A 19,534-nucleotide genomic window follows, 5' to 3' on the forward strand; every position below is an offset into this window, starting at 1 on the left:
ATTGTGTTGTAGTGCAACGCCTGGGTGTAGTAGATGGCTACGTTGTTTTTGTATCAGGGTTTTCACTTCCTGGGGTTATTTTTGAACCAGTTTCTTCTCTTGTTCATTTTGTACCTGTTGACGGGTACCTTACCTTGATTTTATTGATCTCACCAGACACGGACACTAAATCACTACACTAGAGAGACACAGAGAAGGAAGGAGTTAGGGAGTTAGGGAGTTAGGGAGTTAGAGAGATGGTATTTACTGTTAATGTACTTTAATGTTTTGTTCATGTTAAACCAGTGCCATTGATTTGAATATTTTGACTGTTTGAAAGTGGATTTGCACATGATCACTTGTGGAGTGTTGTTTTTCCCTTCTTCCACTCCTTACCCCTTCGCCATCCGTCGTTCACCCTCGTTACCTGGCTGTTCCCTCCTCTTAACCTGGTCAGTATCACATCCGTTGTTCACCCTCGTTACCTGGCTGTTCCCTCCTCTTAACCTGGTCAGTATCACATCCGTCGTTCACCCTCGTTACCTGGCTGTTCCCTCTTAACCTGGTCAGTATCACATCCGTCGTTCACCCTCGTTACCTGGCTGTTCCCTCCTCTTAACCTGGTCAGTATCACATCCGTTGTTCACCCTTGTTACCTGGCTGTTCCCTCCTCTTAACCTGGTCAGTATCACATCCGTCATTCACCCTCGTTTCCTGGCTGTTCCCTCTTAACCTGGTCAGTATCACATCCGTCGTTCACCCTCGTTACCTGGCTGTTCCCTCCTCTTAACCTGGTCAGTATCACATCCGTCATTCACCCTCGTTTCCTGGCTGTTCCCTCTTAACCTGGTCAGTATCACATCCGTCATTCACCCTGGCTGTTTCAAGGCTGTTCCCTCTTAACCTGGTCAGTATCACATCCGCTGCTCACCCTCATTATCTAGCTGTTCCCTCCTCTTAACCTGGTCAGTATCACATCCGTCGTTCACCCTCGTTACCTGGCTGTTCCCTCCTCTTAACCTGGTCAGTATCACATCCGTTGTTCACCCTTGTTACCTGGCTGTTCCCTCCTCGTAACCTGGTCAGTATCACATCCCGTTGTTCACCCTCGTTTCCTGGCTGTTCCCTCTTAACCTGGTCAGTATCACATCCGCTGTTCACCCTCGTTTCCTGGCTGTTCCCTCCTCTTAACCTGGTCAGTATCACATCCGTTCGTTCCCTCACCCTCGTTTCCTGGCTGTTCCCTCCTCTTAACCTGGTCAGTATCACATCCGTGGCGTTCTCCCTAACCTGGTTATCTAGCTCTTCCCTCCTCTTAACCTGGTCAGTATCACATCCGTTGTTCACCCTTGTTACCTGGCTGTTCCCTCCTCTTAACCTGGTCAGTATCACATCCGTCGTTCACCCTCGTTTCCTGGCTGTTCCCTCCTCTTAACCTGGTCAGTATCACATCCGTCGTTCACCCTCGTTACCTGGCTGTTCCCTCCTCTTAACCTGGTCAGTATCACATCCGTCGTTCACCCTCGTTACCTGGCTGTTCCCTCCTCTTAACCTGGTCAATATCACATCCGTCGTTCACCCTCGTTTCCTGGCTGTTCCCTCCTCTTAACCTGGTCAGTATCACATCCGTCGTTCACCCTCGTTACCTGGCTGTTCCCTCCTCTTAACCTGGTCAGTATCACATCCGTCATTCACCCTCGTTTCCTGGCTGTTCCCTCCTCTTAACCTGGTCAATATCACATTTGCTGACTTGTGGTCAGTTTGTGGGTCACACCCAAATGGCACCCTATTCCATATATATATATATTTTTTTTAACCTTTATTTAACCAGGCAAGTCAGTTAAGAACAAATTCTTATTTACAATTACAACCTAGGAACAGTGGGTTAACTGCCTGTTCAGGGGCAGAACGACAGATTTGTACCTTGTCAGCTGAGGGATTTGAACTTGCAACTTTCCGTTTACTAGTCCAATGCTCTCGTCCACTTCTAATCCACTAGGCTACCCTGCCGCTAGGGCCCATAGGACCCTGGTCTAAAGTAGTGCACTATGTAGGGAATAGGGTGTGTGAAATATTAGTGGACGATCTTCTCATTTGCCTGCTCCACTTGACACCGTGTTTTAGTTGTTCATGTAAATGGATTTGCATCCCAAATACAGCAGTAGTATATTCCCTACGTAGTGCACTACTTACGTGCCCTCGTCAAAAGAAGTGCACTATATAGGGGAATATGATGGCATTTTAAATAGTGGATGTATTATAATACTAATTATATGAATGTTAACTTATTAATCATGTACATGTTAATTTATGGAATGATGCTGTTGCAACTATTAAACTTTGATTTTAACACAATGTTTAATATTTTTAATCTCTAGAAGGCTTCTGTGGAAAGGGGGGGGTAATCTGGGTAAAGTCATATAGCCCAAAATAGAAAAGCTGATGGTCTCTCCCAAAAAGATTGCCCACATTGAAAACTTGTTTCAGTCTCGTTTTTGCATCTATTATTTGTTTTGATTTAGAATCATTTCAGACTACCAACTATGACTTCAGCTCTTCATGTGTGCCGAAGCATTGATGCATAACGTGTATTTTGTAATCCCAGTAAAGACACATTCATTTGCAGATCCTTGTACTCATTGTCATAAGCAGTTGCCACTGTTGTATTGCATAAGAGTCTTATCAATTTTAGTTTTCCACACGCCAGTACACTTTCTGTAGAATTGTTACAACCACCCCTGGAGGCAGAGTTAGTGTAGCGTGATATTATGTGGGCCTCTATTGTGATCTGCAGTCGGAGAGAAACACAGGGTTGAAATATCACAACAGTCATGGTAACAGCATCCTGCATGGTATGTCTGTCTACTCTGTGAAACTGAATACAAATGACACATAGGCAGTTCCAAATGGCACCCTATTCCCTATACAGTTGTGGCACAAATAAAAGTTGAGAATGACACAAATATTATTATTACTAAATATTAAGTCTGCTGTCTCAGTTTGTATGATTGCAATTTGTATATACTCCAGAATGTTATGAAGAGTGATCAGATAAATTGCAATTAATTGCAAAGTCCCTCTTTTCCATGCATATTTACTGAATCTCAAAAAAACATTTCCACTGCATTTCAGCCCTGGCACAAAAGGACCAGCTGACATCATGTCAGTTATTCTCTCTTTAACACATGTGTGATTGTTGACAAGGACAAGGCTAGAGATCACTCTGTCATGCTGATTGTGTTCGAATAACAGACTGGAAGCTTCAAAAGGAGGGTGGTGCTTGGAATCATTGTTCTTCCTCTGTCAACCATGGTTACCTGCAAGGAAACACGTGCCGTCATCATTGCTTTTGCACAAAAATGGCTTCACAGGCAAGGATATTGATGCCAATAAGATTGCACCTAAATCAACCATTTATCGGATCATCAAGAACTTCAAGGAGAGTGGTTCAAGCACCAAAACTGTCTCCTAAAGTTGATTCAGCTGCAGGATCGGGGCACCACTAGTACAGAGCTTGCTCAGGAATGGCAGCAGGCAGGTGTGAGTGCATCTGCACGCACAGTGAGGCAAAGACTTTTGGAGGATGGCCTGGTGTCAAGAAGGGCAGCAAAGAAGTCACTTCTCTCCAGGAAAAACATCAAGTACAGACTGATATTCTGCAAAAGGTACAGGGATTGGACTGCTGAGGACTGGGGTAAAGTCTTTTCTCTGATGAATCCCCTTTCCGATTGTTTGGGGCATCCGGAAAAAAGCTTGTCCGGAGAAGATAAGGTGAGCACTACCATCAGTCCTGTGTCATGCCAACAGTAAAGCATCCTGAGACCATTCATGTGTGGGGTTGCTTCCCAGCCAAGTGAGTGGGCTTACTCACAATTTTGCCTAAGAACACAGCCATGAATAAAGAATGGTACCAACACATCCTCCGAGAGCAACTTCTCCCAACCATCCAGGAACAGTTTGGTGACGAACAATGCCTTTTCCAGCATGATGGAGCACCTTGCCATAAGGCAAAAGTGATAACTAAGTGGCTCGGGTAACAAAACATCAGTATTTTGGGTCCATGGCCAGGAAACTCCCCAGACCTTAATCCCATTGAGAACTTGTGGTCAATCATTAAGAGGTGGGTGGACAAACAAAACCCCACAAATTCTGACAAACTCCAAGCATTGATTATGCAAGAATGGGCTGCCATCAGTCAGGATGTGGCCCAGAAGTTAATTGGACAGCATGCCAGGGCGGATTGCAGAGGTCTTGAAAAAGAAGGGTCAACACTGCAAATATTGACTCTTTGCATCAACTTCATGTAATTGTCAATAAAAGCCTTTGACACTTATGAAATGCTTGTAATTATACTTCAGTATTCCATAGTAACATCTGACAAAAATATCTGAAGATACTGAGGCAGCAGACATTGTGAAAATGTATATTTGTGTCATTCTCTAAACTTTTGGCCACGACTGTATAGTGCCCCTATGGGCTCTGGTCAAATGTAGCAAACTATATTTAATCTTTATTTAACGAGGCAAGTCAGTTAGGGAACAAATTCTTATTTACAATGACGGCCTAGGAACAGTGGGTTAACTGCCTTACTCTGAGTCAGAACGACAGATTTTTACCTTGTCAGCTTGGAGATTCAACCTAGCAACCTTTCGGTTACTGTCCCTACACTCTAACCACTAGGCTACCTGCTGGTTACTGTCCCAACGATCTCACCACTAGGCTACCTGCTGGTTACAGTCCCAACGCTCTAACCACTAGGCTACCTGCTGGTTACTGTCCCTACACTCTAACCACTAGGCTACTGTTCCCTACACTCTAACCACTAGGCTACCTGCTGGTTACTGGCTCTAACCACTAGGCTACCTGCTGGTTACTGTCCCTACACTCTAACCACTAGGCTACCTGCTGGTTACTGTCCCTACACTCTAACCACTAGGCTACCTGCTGGTTACTGTCCCTACACTCTAACCACTAGGTCCTGCTGGTTACACAACTCTAACCACTAGGCTACCTGCTGGTTACTGTCCCTACACTCTAACCACTAGGCTACCTGCTGGTTACTGTCCCTACACTCTAACCACTAGGCTACCTGCCGTCCCTACACTCTAACCACTAGGCTACCTGCTGGTTACTGTCCCTACACTCTAACCACTAGGCTACCTGCTGGTTACTGTCCCAACGCTCTAACCACTAGACTACCTGCTGGTTACTGTCCCAATGCTGCAACGGGAGAGAGGGAGGAAGAGTAGTTAAAGATGTGTGGGAGGTGATAATTGACATGTGATTGTGAAGGGGGAAAAAACAAGGGGGATGGGCAAGTCGAGGCGTGAAAATTACAGACTGTAATTTTGGGGGCCGTGGCAAATAGCAAAGTGACAAATGATTGGAGGGTAAGCCAATCACAAGGGACTTCTGTAAAAACTATAGCAGGGGCAAAGGTGACAGCTCTGCTAAGATCGAGACAAACTCAACTACCCTTCGAAGAGCTTTAGGGTGTCACCCAAATGGAGCCATATTCCATTCATAGTGAACTACTTTTGACGAAGGCCCATATGTAGGGATGAGGGTGCAATTTGAGATACTACAACCCAGGTCTTCAATGAGCACGGTTACATGCACAAAATAATATGATTATTGTGGATAGATTCATATAATAGCTAGTTTAAAACGTTTACAAGCTTCGGAAGAAGAACGATTTCCATAATAATGGACACATGGCTCTGATAGGCTACTGAAAATCGCCAATAAAAAGAAACATTCTACCACATCATCCATGTCATCCATGTTATTCTTAAGAAGCATTCTTGATTCTGAGTTCAGACATATATAAAGTTTGTATGTGAAAACTACTCACTTCTATGACGCATACATTCAGTTCCAAACACACTTCACTCGCGCTCATCCACCTCTGGCCTGCTCGCCTCCCTACCACTGAGGAAGTACAGTTCCCGCTCAGCCCAGTCAAAACTGTCCGCTGCTCTGGCCCCCCAATGGTGGAACAAACTCCCTCACGACGCCAGGACAGCAGAGTCAATCACCACCTTCCGGAGACACCTGAAACCCCACCTCTTCAAGGAATACCTAGGATAGGATAAAGTAATCCTTCTCACCCCCCCCCCCTTAAATGATTTAGATACACTATTGTAAAGTGGCTGTTCCACTGGATGTCAGAAGGTGAATTCACCAATTTGTAAGTCGCTCTGGATAAGAGCGTCTGCTAAATGACTTAAATGCTAAAGTGGGAGGCTGGTGCTTTGCACATGTGCAGATCAAATCCTCCGCTGGAACACCGATTATTCAGAAGTACAGGCCAAATAACTAATAATTAGAAAGATCACTAAGAAAACCAGATGCTTTAATCTGCGTATGTTTACTTTGATTTTCACCTTACACCGATTAAGATAAGCAGAGTAAGATGTTTACATGACTATCTCATAATCTCCCTCCTGCCATGATCAGTTTAATAGGAAATTATTACTGTGCATGTGAACGTACTCATTGAGTATTTGAGAGGCAAAAAGGAGAGATTTGATATCTATTTTCATGTTCTGATAAACGTACCTTTCAGCACCACATTCTAGAACTGTCCTTCAGCACCACATTCCAGAACTGTCCTTTCAGCACCACATTCTACAACTGTCCTTTCAGCACCACATTCTAGAACTGTCCTTTCAGCACCACATTCTACAACTGTACTTTCAGCACCACATTCTAGAACTGTCCTTTCAGCACCACATTCTACAACTGTCCTTTCAACACCACATTCTACAACTGTCCTTTCAGCACCACATTCTACAACTGTCCTTTCAGCACCACATTCTACAACTGTCCTTTCAGCACCACATTCTACAACTATCCTTTCAGCACCAGATTCTAGAAATGTCCTTCAGCACCACAATCTACAACTGTCCTTTCAGCCCCACATTCTACAACTGTCCTTTCAGCCCCACATTCTATAACTGCCCTTTAAGCACCACATTCTAGAACTGTTCTTTCAGCACCACATTCTACAACTGTCCTTTCAGCACCACATTCTAGAACTGTCCTTTCAGCACCACATTCTACAACTGTCCTTTCAACACCACATTCTACAACTGTCCTTTCAGCACCACATTCTACAACTGTCCTTTCAGCACCACATTCCAGAACTGTCCTTTCAGCACCACATTCTACAACTGTCCTTTCAACACCACATTCTACAACTGTCCTTTCAGCACCACATTCTACAACTGTCCTTTCAGCACCAGATTCTAGAACTGTCCTTCAGCACCACAATCTACAACTGTCCTTTCAGCACCACATTCTACAACTGTCCTTTCAGCACCAGATTCTAGAACTGTCCTTCAGCACCACAATCTACAACTGTCCTTTCAGCCCCACATTCTACAACTGTCCTTTCACCACCACACTCTACAACTGTACTTTCAGCACCACATTCTAGAACTGTCTTCAGCAGAACTGTCCTTTCAGCAGCACATTCTTTCAGCACCACATTCTAGAACTGTTCTTTCAGCACCACATTCTAGAACTGTCCTTTCAGCACCACATTCTAGAACTGAGAACTGTCCTTTCAGCCCCACATTCTACAATTGTCCCACCACATTCTACAACTGTCCTTTCACCACCACATTCTAGAACTGTCCTTTCCACACCACATTCTAAAACTGTCCTTTTAGCACCACATTCTAGAACTGTCCTTTCAGCAGCACATTCTAGAACGGTCCTTTCAGCACACATTCTAGAACTGTTCTTTCAGCACCACATTCTAGAACTGTTCTTTCAGCACCACATTCTAGAACTGTCCTTTCAGCACCACATTCTAGAACTGTCCTTTCAACACCACATAGAACTGTCCTTTCAGCCCCACATTCTAGAACTGTCCTTTCAGCACCACATTCCAGAACTGTCCTTTCAGCCCCACATTCTAGAACTGTCGTTTCAGCACCACATTCCAGAACTGTCCTTTCAGCCCCACATTCTAGGACTGTCCTTTCAGCCCCACATTCTAGAACTGTCCTTTCAGCACCACATTCTAGAAATGTCCTTTCACCACCACATTCTAGAACTGTCCTTTCACCACCACATTCAGCCCCAATTCTAGAAATGTCCTTTCACCCCCACATTCAGCCCCACATTCTAGAGCTGTCCTTTCATTCTAGAACTGTCCTTTCAGCACCACATTCTAGAACTGTCCTTTCACCACATTCAGCACCACATTCTAGAAATGTCCTTTCACCACCACACTCTACAACTGTACTTTCAGCACCACATTCTAGAACTGTCCTTTCAACACCACATTCTAGAACTGTCCTTTCACACCACATTCTACAACTATCCTTTCGGCACCACATTCCAGAACTGTCCTTTCAGCACCACATTCTAGAACTGTCCTTCAGCACCACAATCTACAACTGTCCTTTCACCACCACACTCTACAACTGTCCTTTCACCACCACACTCTACAACTGTACTTTCAGCACCACATTCTATAACTGTCCTTCAGCACCACATTCTAGAACTGTCCTTTCAGCACCACATTCTAGAACTGTCCTTTCAGCACCACATTCTACAACTGTCCTTTTTCAACTGTGATTTCAGCACCACATTCTAGAACTGTCCTTTCAGCACAACATTCTAGAACTGCCCTTTCAGCACCACATTCTAGAACTGTCCTTTCAGCACCACATTCTAGAATAACTAGAACTGTCCTTTCAGCACCACATTCTAGAACTGTCCTTTCAGCACCACATTCTAGAACTGTCCTTTCAGCACCACATTCTAGAACTGTCCTTTCAGCACCACATTCTACAACTGTCCTTTCAGCACCACATTCTACAACTGTCCTTTCAGCACCACATTCTAGAACTGTCCTTTCAGCACCACATTCTAGAACTGTCCTTTCAGCACCACATTCTTTCAGCCCCACATTCTATAACTGCCCTTTCAGCCCCACATTCTAGAACTGTCCCTTCAACACCACATTCTAGAACTGTCCTTTCAGCACCACATTCTACAACTGTCCTTTCAGCACCACATTCTAGAACTGTCCTTTCCACACCACATTCTAAAACTGTCCTTTCAGCCCCACATTCTAGAACTGTCCTGTCAGCCCCACATTCTAGAACTGTCCTGTCAGCCCCACATTCTAGAACTGTCCTTTCAGCACCACATTCTAGAACTGTCCTTTCAGCACCACATTCAGCCCCACATTATAGAGCTGTCCTTTCAACATTTATAGAGCTGTCCTTTCAACATTTATAGAGCTGCCCTTTCAACATTATAGAGCTGTCCTTTCAACATTTATAGAGCTGCCCTTTCAACATTATAGAGCTGTCCTTTCAACATTATAGAGCTGTTCTTTCAGCACCACATTCCAAAGCTGTTCTCAGATATATTCAACATGTCATGTGTCCTCCCCAGCCTGCCACCCCTGCCTTCCCAGCCTACCCTGCTTCCCCAACCCCCCCAGCCTACCTACCCAGCCTCCACTGCCCCTCTCCCACCTACCCAGCCTACCCTGCCAACACAGAGCCAGAAGTCCTCTTAACCGATTTTGCTATCCAAACTGAAGAAACAATGAATGATAAACCTGATCATCCCTGCAATGACAATAGGGGGCCAAAGCTGCTGATGCTTGTCCTCCTCTGCAATACAATAACCAGGATGTGTCCCAAATGGCACCCTATTCCCTATGTAGTGCACTACCGTTGAGGCCTCTGGTCAAAAGTAATGCACTACATAGGGAATAGGGTTGCATTTGAGACTCATACTGTGAAGCTGCAGCTAGCCAGCCAGCCCCAAACCTGCCAGCCGCAGAATAAGTTTATAATACTCATAGAATGACTACATACATCAAACTGACACTCGACAAGTGGGGAGAAAAGAGGATGAGACAGAAGAGGGAGTTGATTGGTCAGTTGCTGTTAGGCATCAACTCGGCATAGGCAGAGGTCTGGCGCTATTTATCTTGGATGCGTGCACCCCATCTGTCTTCCCGTCAGCCAATAAGCGCTCTAATTTCTCCCACCACTATCTCTAGTGAATAACGGGGCCCATCGTCATGTAGTGGGGCTGTAGGGGTACACGGAACTCTACTGCAGATAAGGGAGGAAGAGTTCGCGTTGAGTCTCGCCCAGTGACGTCGTGAGTGAGGGACATTGTGGAGAGCGAAGAGAAGAGAAGGAAAACGCAGGGATGTGCATATATGCGTGTGTGTGTGTGTGTGTGTGTATGTGTGTGTGTAGGCTATCGTGCTTTCCCCGAGTGAACATTTTACACCCGTCAGAAATACAGCGAGTTTTTTCCCCAATTTGGGTCAGAGAATAGACGTATTGCAGTCTTAGTTTTAGGGTTTTGGGGAAAATGTGTTTGCACAAAAGCACACTTTTACACACACTGCTGTCGTCATTTGCTGTTTAATTTCTCCCTAAGAATCGAATTCGACGGAAACATGGCAATTGAACGGGCGTCTAGTACTTGTAAGTATGATTATAGTGACCAATAGGCTACAGTAATCGCACCTAAACTTGGTAATGATTGTATGCACGCGTTGGTTAACTTTGATGGACTATTGATACATTTCTTTGCATTCAAATCGACGTTTTGTCAGCGATCTAAATACCAAGCAATATGAATTTATGACAACAGTAGGCTACTTAATCAACATTCGGCTATCTACAGCTTTGATTTCTAAGCGAGACTGTTAATGTATGCATGGAGACAATTATAGGCTAAACGCAGCATTTGACAACAGCGCCATTAACATATATATATTTTTTTCAATAGCGTCTCAGTAGCCTACTGGTTCAGATTCGGACAGATTGAATATTTATTGGTTGTGGTGGCCATTCGCTCTTGCGGGCACGTGCATACACATTGATCCTCACACACGCAAACACACACCTTTTCACACACGCCTCAGCACGGACGCTGGATGTACATCAACCAAGACTCTTTTTTTTTGGGATCATCTTCCTCGTCAACTGTCATCCCGAGCCAGCAGCTGAACAGTGCGGCAGTAAGTTTGGACATTTCAGTTCTCTCATCCTAGTCCCGCAGTGCTCCATCATTTCATATTCCCTCCCTCCCTTTATCTATCTTCCTTTCATTGTCATCGTTTAATTCTTCCTCATCATGATGAAATACATGTGTGTGGTATTGGCCTGTTATCGCCTCTTTTTGGATTGTGACTGTCAAAAGGTGCTATTTTATTGCTGTGACAACAGACACCCGTTCAACATAGAATGAAATGCTCGCTGTGTTTATCTGTTAGTGTCCTCCAACAGCCATGGATAAGCCTGGCTCTGGTCTCCCTAGACTGTCAGAGGGGCTAATGTATTGCTGTGACAACAGACCAGTTCTAGGTATTACCTTTCGTCATAGTTTTTGATCGAAATGATGTGACAATAACAATACAGTCCACATGTCGGGTGTTGCCTTGACAACACTCACTGACCTCTTCAACTTGTGTTTTTTTGCTCTCCGCAATTAGCCCTGTAAACAGGACCATGTTACATGTATCTGCTGTGGGCTTCACATGTTGGTGGTTGATTGATGGCCATCACATTAGAATACAGTTAGAATATTTCATGGCAGACCTGTACCACTGGCTGAAATGTCGTCCAACTCTGCTTTCATCGGTTCAAGTTACTACTGAATTCCAGCCCTCGAGGCGCGACGTACTGCTGGTTTACATCCCCGGTAGTTAATCGATCAATTCATGTAATTGTTTGGCCAGATAGTTCTCACACCTGGTGTCCCAGGTGTGACTCAATCAGCACCTGCGGTAAAGGAATGAAAACCAGCAGGCAGTTCATCCAACGTCTCTCTCCATTGTCCTGAAATGCCCGTAAATGACAAGTTGCTGTCCGTTGTGCTGAAATTCGTGTAAGACAACAGCTTTGTCAGTCATGACTTCCAGTATCTCTTCTGAATGTCGAAAAAAATTGGCACAGCTTGTAATTGAATCAATCACAATGGGCCACTATTGTTTTGGTGCTTATGTAGCCATAGTGTGTGTGTCTCTGTGTGAACGTTACATTTGAAAGTGAGAGGGTGAGAGAGAGGGGGGAGACAGACGAGAGAGAGGAAGGATAGAGATGAGAGAGAGATGAGAGACAGAGACGAGAGAGGAGGGGTCGAGATGGAGAGTTTGTGATAGAGGGGGTTAAATGTAAACAATTTTGTGTGTCTGATTTGAGACAGTGTGTGTCTGATTTGAGACAGTGTGTGTTTGTATAAGTAGCAGAGCGTGCGAGTGTATGTGTTCCAGACAGTGTGTGCCTGATTTGAGACACTGTGTGTCTGATTTGAGACAGTGTGTGTTTGTATAAGTAGCAGAGCGTGCGAGTGTATGTGTTGCCAGACAGCTATCTACAACCTGGTTTTCTTCTCCCACTTTAATTGAGATGAGATCAGGCTTGCATTCTCAGGCCCTGTTTGTAGATGTGAAGCCCCATCCACATCTTGTCATGTATCTCTGTGTAGGACTTATTGGTGCCTACGTATTCCATTGTGCTCTACTGCTATTCTGACTGAGCACTCTGGATTGTATGCGCTTGTTTGATTCGGGCCAGATACGGTTGTAAAACTTCACTGTCTTGCGTTGCCAGTACACCTTCTATCATCACAGTCGGCAGTAGGCTAGTCCTTCTCTCCTCCTACTGCTGACTGTAGATATGTCTGTTTGATTCTGCCAGATACCCGTTGTCTATTTGTCCATGCTGTGTAAAGTACCTGAGAGATTGTCTTGCAGATTCGTTGTGTTAAGATGCCAGAGTCCTCCAAGTCACGTTCTGTTGCGCCTTTTTAGGATAATGTGTTGGTTACTACAGACCATGGTCAAAAGTAGTGCACTATACAGGGAGTAGGATGCCATTTGGGACGTTGGCTGTGTGTATGCAGGCTGTGTGTATGCTGGCTGTGTGTATGCAGGCTGTGTGTATGCTGGCTGTGTGTGTGCAGGCTGTGTGTATGCTGGCTGTGTGTGTGCAGGCTGTGTGTGTGCAGGCTGTGTGTATGCTGGCTGTGTGTATGCTGGCTGTGTGTATGCTGGCTGTGTGTATGCAGGCTGTGTGTATGCTGGCTGTGTGTGTGCTGGCTGTGTGTGTGCAGGCTGTGTGTATGCTGGCTGTGTGTGTGCAGGCTGTGTGTGTGCAGGCTGTGTGTATGCAGGCTGTGTGTATGCTGGCTGTGTGTATGCAGGCTGTGTATGCAGGCTGTGTGTATGATGGCTGTGTGTATGCAGGCTGTGTGTGTGCAGGCTGTGTGTATGCAGGCTGTGTGTATGATGGCTGTGTGTATGATGGCTGTGTGTGTGCAGGCTGTGTGTGTGCAGGCTGTGTGTGTGCAGGCTGTGTGTGTGCAGGCTGTGTGTATGATGGCTGTGTGTATGATGGCTGTGTGTGTGCTGGCTGTGTGTGTGCTGGCTGTGTGTATGTAGATAGTGTTAATTTGCGTTACCGTGGCAAAGTAAGGTGTTTATTCATCAGCGCTATAGCAACCCCCCGGGGAGAATGTGCAAGATAACGAACTCTCTTAATTAGGGCACTAATGAAGCATAGAGGGGTTCACCACAGTGTCTGTGTGTGTTTGCTGACAGAACAATATGTATTACATTAGGATGATGACAGAAACATTTGTTTAACCGTACATTACTGCAAAATATACGGTAACATACTGTACTGTTTTTTTTTACAGTAACTTACAGGTAACTAACTGGATGCCAGTAAGTTACCGTAAAAACAACAGGATTTTCCAGTGTAGGCTTGCGTCCTAAATGGCACTCTATTCCCTACATAGTGCAATACTTGTAACTCCCTATATGGGCCTTGGTCAAAAGAAGGGCACTATATAGGGAATAGGGTGCCCTTTGAGATGCTTCCCTATAGGACGAGGAGTTCCAGAATGCTGAGTTGGATGTAAAACACAGAGACTTCTTCAGTCCACTACCTGTCTGTGTGTTTCCACTCACGGTCTGTCACTAGACATTCATGAAATAGTAGACTACCACCAATGACCAGGCAATGTGTCCAGGCAGGATATCTCTCTCTCTCTCTCTCTCTCTCTCTCTCTCTCTCTCTCTCTCTCTCTCTCTCTCTCTCTCTCTCTCTCTCTCTCTCTCTCTCTCTCTCTCTCTCTCTCTCTCTCTCTCTCTCTCTCTCTCTCTCTCTCTCTCTCTCTCTCCCTCCCTCTGTCTCTCCCTTGCTCTCTCTCTTTAAATATATTTCTATACATATATCCTTTTATTCCAAACACCTGAGTGGCTCTGGGATATTTCTAATGAAAATCCTTCACTTTTATTTGAATGTGAGTGGCTTCTTCCAAGAGACTTAACTCTTGCTTTCAGATGAAAGGTCTAAGAGGATAAGATATAATATTGATTGGATTTCATTGACAGGCATATATGCATGATGAGACTATGGTCGTGTCCCCAAATGGAACACTGTTCCCTATACAGTGCACTACTTTTGACGAGAGCCCTATGGATCCCTGGTGAAAAGCAGTGCACTGCAAAGGGTATTAGGGATAGTTTCATCGTGCATACAGTCAGAGTGATTATGAATGAAAGGTTTTTCTCATTGGATATGTGGAAGAGTTAATGATGTCACAATGGGAAGTCTTGGAATTTTGACAAATCCCATGTTAATGGATGGAGTGAAAAAAAGATGACAAGAAGAAGTAGAAGCTGAAGAAGAAGCTGAAGAAGAAGAAGCTGAATAAGAAGAAGAAGCTGAAGAAGAAGAAGAAGAAGAAGCTGAATAAGAAGATGAAGCTGAAGAAGAAGAAGAAGAAGAAGAAGCTGAATAAGAAGAAGAAGAAGCTGAAGAAGAAGAAGCTGAAGAAGAAGAAGAAGCTGAAGAAGAAGAAGCTGAAGAAGAAGAAGAAGCTGAAGAAGAAGAAGCTGAAGAAGAAGAAGCTAAGTCAGCGTTTGCATCTCAAATGGTACATTATGTCCTTCTATAGTGCACTACTTTGGACCAAAAAGCCCTAATTAAGGAATAGGGTTCCCTTGTAGATGTGGCCAGTGAGTCAGGGAGTGAATGACCGAGGGTGAACAAGTGACTCCTCATTTAAGCTGTATTGAGTATGATTGACTGACTGAATAGAGCATGACAAACCCCTCCTTTTGCTAAAAGCTGCCAATCATTCCCTCCCTTTGCTTTGCTTCCCCTCTAGGGTCTGTACCAAATGTCATATTCCCTATGTAGATGTAGTGCACTACTACCCTATGCGTCCTGGTCAAAAGTACTGCACAACATAGGGAATAGGGTGCTATTTAGGATGCAAGCCCTGTTTTCTCAGGAGGGCCCCTAATGAAGTGGAGCATGTTAAACACAGATCACACATACACCGAGTGAGAAAGATACACACACACACACACACACACACACACACACACACACACACACACACACACACACACACACACACACACACACACACACACACACACACCCAGAGAAAGATACACACACACACACACCCACACACACACCCAGAGAAAGATACACACACACAGAGAGAAAGATACACACACACACACAGACCAAGTGTGTCTGTGGCCAAGACTGTAAATGGGCTATTTATCTTTTTGTAGGACATGAAGTGTACACTCTCGTCTAAAGTAGTGTACTATATAGGGAATAGGGTTCAATAGGGCTCTGGTCTAAAGTAGTGCGCTATATAGGGAATAGGGTTCCATAGGCCTCTGGTCTAAAGTAGTGCACTATATAGGGAATAGGGCCCTGGTCTAAAGTAGTGCACTATATAGGGAATAGGGCTCTGGTCTAAATTAGTGCACTATATAGGGAATAGGGTTCAATAGGGCTCTGGTCTAAAGTCGTGCACTATATAGGGAATAGGGCCCTGGTCTAAAGTAGTGCACTATATAGGGAATAGGGCTCTGGTCTAAAGTAGTGCTCTATATAGGGAATAGGGTTCAATAGGGCTCTGGTCTAAAGTAGTGTACTATATAGGGAATAGGGCTCTGGTCTAAAGTAGTGTACTATATAGGGAATAAGGCTCTGGTCTAAAGTAGTGCTCTATATAGGGAATAGGGCTCTGGTCTAAAGTAGTGCACTATATAGGGAATAGGATTCTGGTCTAAAATAGTGCTCTATATAGGGAATAGGATTCTGGTCTAATGTAGTGCACTATATAGGGAATATTGTGCCATTTGGGATGTACACCTTGGCTTTAGCGATAAATTATGTTTTCTTTCTTCCTCATTGTAGCTTCTAGAGCTCTCACACGCACACGCACACGCACACACACAGCTCTCTTGCTCTTCAGGGAACCGGACCAGAGGTGTTAGATATATGATTCAGGAAGTGTTTCTAAAGCGCTGCGGCTGCTGAATGACTCCCTCATCCAACTCAGAACCAGGACACTTCTAATTCATCTTCGCAGACAGACAGCGTAAGCCTGCAATAACATCTGTTAAACATGTGTATGTGACAAATAAAATGTGATTTGATTTAAGCCTCTTCGGTTGAGTCTTGTGACTCAGATATAAGGCCCAGGGGGCTCGTACTCAGTGTAGAAGATAGATAAATAGAAAGTTGGCTGGGGTTTTCCCCCCAAAGGATTATGGCAATGTTCAAGTGAAACCGGTAGTCAGTTTTCTGCTCTTATCTAAAGCTCTTGTTTTAGGGGCTTAAGCAGAGCTGGACTGGTGGTTTGTCCATTCAAAGTGCTCACTCAAGTGTGGCTGTAGAGGGGTTAATTCCCAAATGGCATCCCGTTCCCTATTTAGTGCACTACTTTTCACCAGTGCCCTATTGAACCGGGTCAAAAGTAGTGCACTTAAATAAGAAATAGGGTGCCATTTGGGACGCTAACCTGGATGATGAGCGATGGACTTGAGAGAGAACTGGAAGACTGTCTAGTCCTCATCACTTCTCTACTTCACTGAGCATCCCTTTTCTGTCTGGTTTACTCTCTTTCTCTCCCTCTCCCTCTCTCTCCCTCTCCCTCCCCCCTCTCTCTCTTTCCCTCTCCCCCCTCTGTTCTCCCTCTGTTCACCCTCTGTTCCCTCTGTTCTCCCTCTGTTCTTCCTCTGTTCTCCCTCTGTTTCCTCTGTTCCCTCTCTGCTCATCCTCTATTCTCTCTGTTCTCCCTCTGTTCCCTCTGTTCTCCCTCTGTTCCCCCTGTTCCCTCTGTTCTCCCTCTGTTCCCTCTCTGTTCTCCCTCTGTTCCCTCTCTGTTCTCCCTCTGTTCCCTCTCGGTTCTCCCTCTGTTCTCCCTCTGTTCTCCCTCTGTTCTCCCTCTGTTCCCTCTGTTCTCCTCTGTTCCCTCTGTTGTCCCTCTGTTCCCTCTGTTCACCCTCTGTTCCCTCTGTTCCCCCTGTTCTCCCTCTGTTCCCTCTGTTCCATCTGTTCTCCCTCTGTTCCCCCTGTTCCCTCTGTTCTCCCTCTGTTCCCTCTGTTCTCCCTCTGTTCACCCTATTTTCTCCCTCTGTTCCCTATGTTCTCCCTCAGTTGACCCTCTATTCACCCTCTGTTCCCTCTGTTCTCCCTCTGTTCCCTCTGTTCTCCCTCTGTTCTCCCTCTGTTCACACTCTGTTCACCCTCTGTTCTCCCTCTGTTCTCCCTCTGTTCTCTCTGTTCACCCTCTGTTCACCCTCTGTTCCCTCTGTTCACCATCTGTTCTCTCTGTTCTGTCTGTTTACCTCTGTTCCCTCTGTTCTCCTCCTGTTCTCTCTGTTCACCCTCTGTTCCCTCTGTTCACCCTCTGTTCTCTCTGTTCTGTCTGTTTACCTCTGTTCCCTCTGTTCTCCCTCTGTTCTCTCTCTGTTCACCCTCTGTTCTCTCTGTTCACCCTCTGTTCCCTCTGTTCACCCTCTGTTCTCTCTGTTCTCCCCCTGTTCCCTCTGTTCACCCTCTGTTCCCTCTGTTCTCTCTGTTCACCATCTGTTCTCTCTGTTCTGTCTGTTTACCTCTGTTCCCTCTGTTCTCCTCCTGTTCTCTCTGTTCACCCTCTGTTCTCTCTGTTCACCCTCTGTTCTCTCTGTTCACCCTCTGTTCCCTCTGTTCTCCCTCTGTTCACCCTCTGTTCCCTCTGTTCACCCTCGGTTCTCTCTGTTCTCCCCCTGTTCCCTCTGTTCACCCTCTGTTCCCTCTGTTCTCTCTGTTCACCCTCTGTTCCCTCTGTTCCCTCTGTTCACCCTCGGTTCTCTCTGTTCTCCCCCTGTTCCCTCTGTTCACCCTCTGTTCCCTCTGTTCTCTCTGTTCTCCCTCTGTTCCCTCTATTTCACCCTCTATTCACCCTCTGTTCACCCTCTGTTCTCCCTCTGTTCTCCCTCTGTTCCCTCTGTTCACCCTCTGTTCTCTCTGTTCACTCTCTCTTCTCTTTGTTCACCCTCTGTTCTCCCTCTGTTCTCCCTCTGTTCCCTCTGTTCACCCTCTGTTCTCTCTGTTCACCCTCTGTTCTCCCTCTGTTCTCCCTCTGTTCCCTCTGTTCACCCTCTGTTCCCTCTCTGTTCACCCTCTGTTCTCCCTCTGTTCTCCCTCTGTTCCCTCTGTTCACCCTCTGTTCTCCCTCTGTTCTCCCTCTGTTCCCTCTGTTCACCCTCTGTTCTCTCTGTTCACCCTCTGTTCCCTCTCTGTTCACCCTCTGTTCTCTCTGTTCACCCTCTGTTCCCTCTCTGTTCACCCTCTGTTCCCTCTCTGTTCACCCTCTGTTCTCCCTCTGTTCTCCCTCTGTTCCCTCTGTTCACCCTCTGTTCTCTCTGTTCACTCTCTCTTCTCTTTGTTCACCCTCTGTTCTCCCTCTGTTCTCCCTCTGTTCTCCCTCTGTTCTCCCTCTGTTCTCCCTCTGTTCCCTCTGTTCACCCTCTGTTCTCTCTGTTCACCCTCTGTTCTCTCTGTTCACCCTCTGTTCACTCTGTTCTCTCTGTTCCCTCTGTTCACCCTCTGTTCTCCCTCTGTTCCCTCTGTTCTCCCTCTGTTCCCCCTGTTCCCTCTGTTCACCCTCTGTTCTCTCTGTTCTCCCTCTGTTCCCTCTGTTCTCCCTCTGTTCCCCCTGTTCCCTCTGTTCTCCCTCTGTTCCCTCTGTTCACCCTATTTTCTCCCTCTGTTCCCTATGTTCCCCCTGTTCTCCCTCTGTTCTCCCTCTGTTCTCCCTATGTTCTCCCTCAGTTGACCCTCTATTCACCCTCTGGTCCCTCTGTTCTCCCTCTGTTCTCTCTGTTCACCCTCTGTTCACCCTCTGTTCTCTCTGTTCTCCCTCTGTTCTCCCTCTGTTCTCTCTGTTCACCCTCTGTTCTCTCTGTTCACCCTCTGTTCTCTCTGTTCACCCTCTGTTCACCCTCTGTTCTCTATGTTCACCCTCTGTTCTCTCTGTTCTGTCTGTTTACCTCTGTTCCCTCTGTTCTCCCTCTGTTCTCTCTCTGTTCACCCTCTGTTCTCTCTGTTCACCCTCTGTTCTCTCTGTTCACCCTCTGTTCCCTCTGTTCACCCTCTGTTCTCTCTGTTCACCCTCTGTTCTCTCTCTGTTCACCCTCTGTTCCCTCTGTTCTCCCTCTGTTCTCTCTCTGTTCACCCTCTGTTCTCTC

The sequence above is a fragment of the Oncorhynchus masou genome, chromosome 13 (genome assembly GCF_036934945.1).
Source record: "Oncorhynchus masou masou isolate Uvic2021 chromosome 13, UVic_Omas_1.1, whole genome shotgun sequence".
NCBI lineage: Eukaryota > Metazoa > Chordata > Actinopteri > Salmoniformes > Salmonidae > Oncorhynchus > Oncorhynchus masou.